The following is an 8,018-nucleotide window of genomic DNA, read 5'->3' on the forward strand; positions in this document are numbered from 1 at the left end:
CTATCAAAGGACTAATGAAAATAATCTGGCCACAAACCCTTTATCTAGAATTCTGAAAGAAACAAAGAAACAAAGAACTTCTAATAATTAAACTTGTGCATTACTTTTACTACAGTTGTTTTCAACATAAGGTCTCTCCCAAAACTATCATTCAGAAGAGTATGTGAATATATAGAAAACCTTGCCCTGTGTCATATTATTTTATGTACAGATTCTATAGCCTGAGAATCACAAATTACAGTAAAAACTGCTATAATGAGCCCAACAATTTGATATCTACCCATTTCCATTCTGAAGCAGCAAGCTTGACAAAATGGTACAATTCCCTTTTGAAGATTTTTGTAAGTTTGCTACTGCTTTGCTATTATGATGAGTATTCCCGATGAATATAGGGCTGCTCTGAACTAGTAATTAAGTAGTAGTAACAAAAGTTGAGTTTCTACTTGTTATTTGTAATGCTCTGGTATCAAAGTTTGACTTCATGTCCCTACAATCACATGCTCTATTGGTCTAGAAGGTTTAATTTAAAAGGAAGAGTGTGGTTCTGTCAGAAGACAAAATGTATTGACTTAAAAGTCAATTCTTCCACTAGCCTCTCTGTAGATGCCACTAAATCAATAAGTAAAGAAGCAAGTTAATGTGCTGAGAGCTGTAATTAAGTCTAAGAACCGATGGGACATTAGATTGAAACTACAGATGGAGAAAGGAGATAGTATTTATTAAATTCACGAGGTCTTTGAGCTTCTACTTTACCATGCCCTGAGATGGTGCCGTAATTAATTTAGACAAAATGCTACTGTTATGAACCACTCAAAGGAAGGATTTTCAATACCCTGTAAACTCATGTACTGGGAAAATATTTCAAAAATATTAATTTGATAAAAAAGTTTAACAAGCAAATACTACTGTTAGTCTGTCCAAGACTCAAAGCAAGAAGCAGCAATATCCTAGATATTTTTTAAAAAAATGGTTTAAAAAAAGGCTATGAATAAACATATCTGGACATAGACAAAGAGATGGATAAGAGATACTTGTAACAAGGGAAAATCTATCATTTTTTCATGGTGAGGGAATGTGAATATAATAAAAAATGATCTATCACCTTACTTCAGTAATACTACATACTTTGTCATTAGGAGAATGCAAATTAAAGCTACAGTAAGACTACATTTCATATGCACTAGGATTATTATAGTTTTTAAATGCAAATATACTTGTATAGTTGAGAAAAAGTAGTCTGCATAGTTTCAAATATATCAGTCATTTGATAAAATCACTACTTTTTGTTTCTATATAATTAAACAAATTTTACATAAACCAGCAATTACAATTCTATGTAAATACAAAAGGGAAATGAAGCCATATTTTCACATAGTATTTGTACAAAATATTTAAATTCAGTACTATCACATGTTTCATGGATGAAGAATGGAAAAAAAATGCTTTTTTAAACCAAAAGCAGAGAGACAATTTAACTAACATCTAGAAGTAAAACAGATTTTTCCTTTATACTATATATGAAAGTTAACCCAGAAATATAAATATTCCAAATGTCAGCAATAAGTATACAACTCATTTAATTTTCATTACCTTGAATTAAGCAAGGTATCTCAGATTAGCAACAAATATGAAAGAAAGATAACAGAAAACAAAATTAACTTTATCTAAATTAAAAATATTTGTGAGTAATGAGAAAAAAATGGCTTTAAACACTTACAGAATAATAGTCTTATATTTTTTATGATGGTTATTTTAATTTTAAGATTGTGTTTATTGTCCATTTGATTGTATTAAGAAATGTCTGCTTCTTTGTTCTGGCATTCTAGATACATTAAAAATCAGAGCTCTGATGTCATGAATGTATTAAGCCCTTAATGAAGTTTGGTGAATGAATAGCTCTTTATTCATTTAGAGTGTATGTTCTATTATTTGATTATATTCCCAAAGTCTCTGTCTCTTGCCTTTACATATTGATACAGCATAATAAACCTTTCAGTTCAACGTTTTTTGCTCTTCCATGGCTATATTAAAATCATATACATTTGTTATATGGATTGAAACAAGTAAATGTAAAATTATACAAACAAAAAATACAGTTGATGAATTTTATTGATATTATAAACTCTACTAGAGAATGTTATTTTCAACTTATTTTAACTCACATAAAACAATTAAGTTAATAATAATATAGGCTAATGGAATATATGCTTCATTTCATTATATTTGCAAACAATATAAAATAATATTTAGGTTAGGTTAAATATATAGAGCTTTGCACACATGTATAATTTTTATCTTATTTTTTTTTCTAAATCCAGACTGCATGTGGTCTTACATGTTTGTTATTCCCTGCTCTGGTGGCAGATACAGCTATATCTCAATTTGTTTGGATCTAGTCTGGTAAACAAAGTAAGTTACAGGCTCCTCGGTATAACATTTTAAGAAACTGCAAATTCTGCTCTGTCAATGCTTTGGGAATAAATGACTCAGCAATTAATAGTAGCATCTACTCTACCCTGATTTAAGTTTGATCTCTGCAGTCCACTAAAGATGGAAGGAAAATAATTCAACTCTTTAGTTGCTCTCTGACTTTCCCATATATACCAGGTATAGATATGTACAATACTAATAAGCAAAAAGTTTATTTAAAAATTATATACATATATATATTATATTATACACAATCTATTATTGAAAGTATTATATAATATCAACTGCTTTAGTAATACATAATTGACAAAGAGTAAGATTGCATAGTTTAGTTTTAGTTTTACTTTTGGCTAAGTTATTAATATGACTAAAATATCAACCAGCATTCATCCAGGCTTATATTTTGTTTACTGAGATAGAATCTCATATCCCAATGTATTCTTGGACTTGATATGTAGTTGAATATGGCCATAGATTTTCTTGTCTACAACTCCTGAATGCTTGAATTATATATGTACACCACTAACTTTTGCTTCTTAACTACATTTAAATGTTAATAAAATAAGCTAGTTTGGAATTACAGAGGTCAAAAATACAGCAAGGAATTATTCATGTAGAATCAATTAGCCATTTTAGAATTCTCATGGCACAGTGGTACATATATTTTATGCTTTGTAATTTGGTACTAATGTGCAGAGAAATGAAGGGTACCTTGAAATGCACCTCCAAAGAAAATGAGAGAAATCGTTAAGTATAATTTGTCTCAGAAACCAAAAGATTTAAAATACTTAATGCAACAAAGATAAATAGGCATACAGAGATCAATTTTATTCACTTAGTGAAGAAAATAGCTACTTTCTAAGGAGATTCATACTTATAGTCATTTTGTATACTAGTTTTTGTAGTGAAGAGCTATTGAAATTAAAGAAGTAAAAGAGCAAAGAGTACAGGATAGATAACATACTTATGAGTCGTTAAAATATGAATTAAGAGGTAAAAGAAAACATGAAATATACTTCTAAATTTTGTCTGCTGAAATAAATAGTGTCAAGGACCAGCCTCCACTTGGAAAGGGGTTCTGTGGAAGGGGTGTTTGAGAGCAGCAAAACAAACAACTTTATGTCAAATCATGGGTAACAAGTTAACATCCTGTTTTGTTTGAGATAGTTTCCAGATTCTCTCTTTTTTTCTCTCTCTCTCTGTCTTTATGTCTCTATCTCTCTCTGTCTCTCTTTTTCTCTTTCTCTCTCTCTCTCTGTCATCCTCTCACTCTGTCTTTGTCTCTGTCTCTCTTTCTGTGTGGATATGTGGGGGTATGCTACTTGAGGCTGATTTCCTTGCTATTCTAAAAACTGTTGAGATAGCACATCTCTTGCAGGTTCAAATTTTAGTCTTTTATTTACATATCAATTCAGTTATTAACTCAGGTTCATTTTGGATTATCCCATAGATTAGTTTCTCTTGACCCAAGTCCCTTGGTTCTTTTTTTTTTTTTTTTTTTTTTTTTTTTTTTTTTTTTTTTTTTAGGAAACTCTGTATTTTAAAATTACCTTCCCAACAAACCAAGAAACAATCGGATACCATGTTACAGTTTCTCACTGAAGACACTACATTGTAGAGGGACTTTCAAAGTCAGACAGAGACTTAAGCAAAACCCCAGGGCAGGATCATGAAGGGACAATACTAAGAATGGATAGGAGAGTGTCACTTGGTAAAAGTAATGTCATGGCAGACAGATGACAACCTTGTGCTTTTCTCCCACTGTGGGATTTACCAAAACCTTAGTTTTTTACATGGGTATCATCTTTCACCTGGAAAGTGATAGTTTTTACTATCTCACACCTACATTTCTATAAATTAACAAAGTTCAAAGCAACAGATGTTTAAAAGAACAAAACTACATAATTTAGTACATAATTAGAATAAAAATAGGACAGTGATAGTTGAATGTTTCAAAATATACAACCGGGAGAAAAAACCATTTTATACAATTTGGAGGGTGTTACGATGACCACTCAGAAGGTTGAACAGTGCAAGACACGCTTTTCCAGTTACAAGCTCAAAACAGGAGTGCAAACAAGACTAAAGCTTCTGCTCAGAGTTATGAGAGCTTGAAAGTGTGTTGAAAAGCTTCACTTGGGTCATGCCCCAGAAATGAATTTTTTTTTTTTAATGGTATAATTCTCTTCAATAAACTTTCCCTCAATTGGGTCCCTATTAAGTCATGGTTGACTCAGGAGCACAGAGATGAGTCAGATCATGACTAGTTCTCAGAGGTGTGATGTCTGTCTACAGATAGAGCCTTGGATTTGAGGTTCTTTCTTAGCCGGTGTACCTGAACCCAGAAGTGATACATCAATGGACTTTAACAGTCTCCTGTGCCTGTAAAACTGGAGGACAAATGGACTGACAGCTCTCCCCCGACAGGCAAGCTGCTGAGGAGGAGGATGCCGAGTGCTTAAATCAATGAAGGCGCAGCTCTAACATGTGAAGTATAGAGGTTCAAGATGAACACCAGTGCAAGAGCTGTATGAAGTGTGCTGACTAGGCAATGCATGCATCCATCCATGCAAACGGAGGACATGGCCCTAAGGAAACCGAAAGCATGGATCTAACGCCTGGAACACCCCTTGCCAGTAGTTTATAAAAAGAGTCACTACTGTAGAGCCCTCTCTACAGCCAATACTCAGCCCTCTCCGTTTACCTACCCATCACTTCAATACCGAAGTACTAACCACTTCCCAGACATTCCAGACAAAGGTCACTTATAACAAACAAAAAGTCAACTTAAAAAAAAAAATAGTGTCCATTTAAACAGTAGATTTTTTTCTTTCAAGTGAACAGGACATTTTATGAATTAAACTTAACTTTTAGTCTGTCAAGAATGGGTTTGTTTAAAATCTGCATGTAATGTGCATATATGCAGAAACAAATTTAACACATCACCTGCACAGGAACAAGGTTAGCCCCCAAACATGATAGGATGGGTATGGTTAGTACAAATCTATTGCAAGGTAAGAAGGTTCTGTGCATCAGCTCTACCAGAGAAGCGCGAAGGATGCCAACCACAAGAGCCAAGTGTAAGTTGCGTCTGATCGCCTGGAAGCCTAAGGGATACCATGTTGCTCCAATATCCTGACAGGAGTAACTGCTTAAACTCTTAGCCATGGACGTCTTCCTTCGGAGCTAGAGCCATATACCAATTTACTTTCTATTCTGAAGTCGTTTGGATTTTCTAAGAGAGTCTATGGCTTCTGTTGCCTTCCTTCGTTTCCGAGAAGACTCCTCACTCTGCCCAGACCCTGAGAATGTTCCTACTGCACTTTCCATGACTTCTCGGAGCTTCCGTTCCAGCTCTGCCAACCTGTGCGTTTTGTTCACCTATGATCTGGGTCTGCTCTAGCAGTTTCTGGTCTGGGTCTTGAAGCTGTTCTGCTGTTCTTGCACTTTGGTGCGAAGCTCAGAAATCTCACGCCTGAGGACAGTCACACCAGCACCATTGGTTTTGACCTGCTGCTGCAGTTTGATAACCTCCTGTCTGGATGGGTTTTGCTTGGAGAAGAGCTGCATTGTTGTCAGGGCTGCAAACGGGCCGGGAACTGGAGGAGAGCCCATGAGTCTTCCAGACACATATGATCCTGGCAATTTCCTCTTTAGGATTGGAACAATCTTCTCATCAAAGTACTCCATTGCCCTGGAAGAGATGTCGCGTAACTCCTGCAGCACTTCATGAGCTTGCTGAGGGGCTCTGGTAGAATTGACATATCTCAGTACACGGTAAATCTCATCAATCACCTTTCCTGGGATGAAGCAACAGAGGTTGGAATCCACATACTTCATGAAGGTCATATTTAGCAGTGACAGCCTTGTTTCCACAGCAGCAAGGATATCTGCATGACGAGCTAAAGAATGGTTTATTCTTTCTGACTCTCTCCTCAGTAGTTGTGCTTTAACTTGCTTCTGACATAGGTTATGGTACCTCTCCACTTTCAGAAAGCCTTGATTCAACATTCTCTGACAGACCAAGTCCATTCTTTTACAAACCAGGAGGAGCTGGCTGATTTTGTCGTAGGACAGAAAACTGAGTATGTTCTGGATGGCTACGATGGGCAGCGCCACCAGTGTATTGTTTTGAGACAGGTGGTCCGGTGGCAGCGCGGGCGCGGTGGGTGCCTGGGATCCGGGCTGTGGGGCCTGAGACTCGGGCGCCGGGTCTGTCGTTGAGCGGAGCGGGCGGCCGAACAGGAGCCATCGCCCTCGCCATGGCCGCCGCCTCCTTCCTCAGCCATCCGCTCCTCAGACACCACCACCATCTTGGGAGTTTGATTCCTTCCTCCACTGTAAGGGCCCCTTGGTTCTTAAAAGATGCAACAAATACATATTTTAACATTGCAGAATAATTCAGAGCTCTGCCTGCCTTTGTTAAGCACAGAAAATAAGCTAGCAGAGTGGGACACCCCACCCCCAGCATTACTATCCCTACTATGCCTGGGCCTAGACCTAAACTCCCACCTTCCCAGCTAGCCTTAAACTCAGAAATATGCCAGTTTTTGTATCTGTTTGCCTTTGTATTTTTCTGACAGGCTGCCCCATAGTGCTCTTGACTCTCTTTTCCAAAGTTTACAAAACACTTCATATAATATTCATATTGCCTCCTTATACTTTGCATAGTTGAGAAATTACATATTTTTGAACTCATGTTTTCAAAGTTCTTTCTCACAGTCTTAATGGTTGCCCTGAAAGTCATAGCATTTTACCATTTGGCTGAAACAGTAACCACACCCTCACCTTTTGGACTCATGTCTCTGATTATTATGAAGCCATTAATATTGCCTAAAAGGAGGAACATGAAAACATGTGCATTATTAAACAAACAAGCCTTACATATACAGCAACCATCCACACTTGTCAGGTCATACTAGCTCTGTACCAGGGTTGGGAACCGGTTACCCTGTTCCCTACCATGCCCAGGCTAGACTTAGCAACATAGTGGTATGTATTAAATCTAATTTTTAACTTTTATTTTGTTTTGTTTTAAAAGTGAAAGATCTATTTAATCAAACTTAAACTCATATTTATAATGTATACCACAAGAATTTTATATAATTAATTATATTTAATATACATTAAAGTCCCTTGAAAGTTAAATGTTTCCCTTAAACAAGTATAAAGTAATATGTATTATGAGTATACTACATGTACTGTATACATTAACTTATCAGATCTCATTATGTTCACTCTAATATTATACAAAATATAAAACAAGACACATTGTAATTTTCTTTTTTGTAAAGAGGTGGTCCTAGAGCTGGAGCTATGGCTTAGTCATTGAGAGTACATGGTTCTTAAAATCCATATCTGACATCTGACAACTGTCTACAAATTTTTCAAGGGTATCCAATTCCATTTTTTTTTTTGCTTCTATGAGTATCTACATATTTTGGGGTGCACATACATACATTCAGTCACACACATACAACTAAACTAAACCAATCTTTAACAGTCAATTCCCTGATTTTTAATAACCATGCTTGGATTTCTCCCACCACTTTTCTGAATAATTAAAGTCTAAGAAAAATATGAGATTC

General features: G+C 35.8%; 1 pseudogene across 1 annotated transcript; it reads right to left on the reverse strand.

Moving 5' to 3' along the window:
• Positions 1–5,634: 5,634 nt before the first annotated feature.
• Positions 5,635–6,743, reverse strand: LOC308415736 (F-box only protein 28-like; annotated as a pseudogene). Its single transcript has one exon. The product of its transcript is annotated as an F-box only protein 28-like (transcript).
• Positions 6,744–8,018: the final 1,275 nt, after the last annotated feature.

The sequence above is a fragment of the Micromys minutus genome, assembly GCF_963924665.1.
Source record: "Micromys minutus genome assembly, chromosome: X".
Lineage (NCBI taxonomy): Eukaryota > Metazoa > Chordata > Mammalia > Rodentia > Muridae > Micromys > Micromys minutus.